Below are 2707 nucleotides of genomic sequence, written 5' to 3'. Positions count from 1 at the left end.
CTCCGTGTCCTGTGCTTCTTTTTGATGTCTTAACTGGAATGTAGTACATTTAGTGCCTTTTGCATTTTGTCTACTAACTTGAACACCCGTTCTCTCTCATACATATATACATGCATACAGTTGAAGTCGGAAGTTTACATACTTAGGTTGGAGACATTAAAACTCATTTTTTAACCACTCCACAAATTGCTTAACAAACTATAGTTTTGTCAAGTCGGTTAGTATGTTTACTATGTGCGTGACACAACTTTTTGCAGACAGATTATTTCACTTGTATCACAATTCCAGTGGGTCAGAAGTTTACATACACTAAGTTGACAGTGCCTTTAAACAGCCTGTAAAATTCCAGAAAATTATGTCATGGCTTTAGAAGCTTCTCATAGGCTAATTGACCTCATTTGAGTCAATTGGAGGTGTACCTGTGGCTGTATTTCAAGGCCGACCTTCAAAGTCAGTGCCTCTTTGCTTGACCTCATGGGAAAATCAAATCGGCCAAGACCTCAGAAAATAAATTGTAGACCTCCACAAGTCTGGTTCATCCTTTTGAGCAATTTCCAAACGACTGAAGATACCACGTTCATCTGTACAAACAATAGTACGCAAGTATAAACACCATGGGACCACGCAGCCATCATACCACTCAGGAAGGAGACGGCTTCTGTCTCCTCCTCCTCTTGGTGCGAAAAGTACAAATCAATCCCAGAACAACAGCAAAGGACCTTGTGAAGATGCTGGAGGAAACCGGTACAAAAGTATCGATAACCATAGTAAAACAAATCCTATATCGGCATAACCTGAAAGGCCGCTCAGCAAGGAAGAAGCCACTGCTCCAAAACCACCGGAAAAAAAACGCTACGGTTTGCAACTGCACATGGGGACAAAGATCGTACTTTTTGGAGAAATGTCCTCTGGTCTGATGAAACAAAAATAGAACTGTTTGACCATAATGACAATCGTTATGTTTGGAGGAAAAAGAGGAGGCTTGCAAGCCGAAGAACACCATCCCAACCGAGAAGCACGGGGGTGGCAGCATCATGTTGTGCGGTGCTTTGCTGCAGGAGGGACTGGTGCACTTCACAAAATAGATGGCATCATAAGAATGGAAAGTTATGTGGATATATTGAAGAAACATCTCAAGACATCAATCAGGAAGTTAAAGCTTGATCACAAATGGGTCTTCCAAATGGACAATGACCCCAAGCATACTTCCAAAGTTAGCAAAATGGCCTAAGGACAACAAAGTCAAGGTATTGGAGTGGCCTTCACAAAGCCCTGAGCTCAATCCCATAGATAATTTGTGGGCAGAACTGAAAAGCGTGTGCGAGCAAGGAAGCCTACCAACCTGACTCAGTTACACCAGTTCTGTCAGGAGGAATGGGCCAAAATTCACCCGACTTATTGTGGGAAGCCTGTGGAAGGCTTGGGTCAAACGTCGAAACGTTTGACCGAAGTTAAGCAAATTAAAAGTCAATACTACTAAATACCAATTGAATGTATGTTAACTTCTGACCCACTGAGAATGTGATGAAAGAAAAAAGCTAAAATAAATAATTATCTACTATTATTCTGACACTTAAAATAAAGTGGTGATCCTAACTGACCTTAATACAGGGCATTGTTACTAGGATTAAATGCCAGGAATTGTGAAAAATGTAGCTTAAATGTATTTGGCTAAGGTGTATGTAAACTTCCGACTTCAACTGTGTGTGTTTGTGTATATATACACATGGATACATACAGTTGAAGTTATTTCAGCTTTTATTTCTTTCATCACATCCCCAGTGGGTCAGAAGTTTACATACACTCATTTAGCATTGCCTTTAATTTGCTTACCTTGGGTCAAACGTTTCGGCGTTTGACCCAAGCCTTCCACAGGCTTCCCACAATACGTTGGGTGAATTTTGGCCCATTCCTCCTGACAGAGCTGGTGTAACTGAGTCAGGTTTGTAGTCCTCCTTGCTCGCACATGCTTTTCAGTTTTTCAGTTTTTGTTATTGATTGAGGTCAGGGCTTTGTGATGGCCACTCCAATACCTTGACTTTGTTGTCCTTAAGCCATTTTGCCACTACTTTGGAAGTATGCTTGAGGTCATTGTCCATTTGCGACCAAGCTTTAACTTTCTTACTGATGTCTTGTGATGTTGCTTCAATATATCCACATAATTGTCCTTCTTCATGGAGCCATCTATTTTGTGAAGTGCACCAGTCCCTCCTGCAGCAAAGCACCCCCACAACATGATGCTGCCAACCCCGTGCTTCACGGTATTGATGGTGTTCTTCGGCTTGCAAGCGTCCAACCTTAATCCTCCAAACGTAACGATGGTCGTTATGGCCAAACAGTTCTATTTGTTTCATCAGACCAGACAACATTTCTCCAAAAAGTACGATCTTTGTCCCCATGTGCAGTTGCAAACCGTAGTCTGGCTTTTTTATGATGGTTTTGGAGCAGAGGCTTCTTCCTTGTTGAGCGGCCTTTCAGGTTATGTTGATATAGGACTCGTTTAACTGTGGATATCGATACATTTGTGCCTGTTTCCTCCAGCGTCTTCACAAGGTCCTTTGCTGTTGTTCTGGGATTGATTTGCACTTTTCACACCCAAGTACCTTCATCTCTAGGAGACAGAAGCCGTCTCCTTCCTGAGTGGTATGATGGCTGCTTGGGCCCATGGTGTTTTATACTTGCTTGTACATTATTATACATTATTGTT

This window comes from Oncorhynchus masou, unplaced genomic scaffold (assembly GCF_036934945.1).
Source record: "Oncorhynchus masou masou isolate Uvic2021 unplaced genomic scaffold, UVic_Omas_1.1 unplaced_scaffold_27___fragment_2___debris, whole genome shotgun sequence".
NCBI lineage: Eukaryota > Metazoa > Chordata > Actinopteri > Salmoniformes > Salmonidae > Oncorhynchus > Oncorhynchus masou.
The sequence above is the reverse complement of the archived record's forward strand: the minus strand, read 5'-3'. Positions refer to the sequence as shown.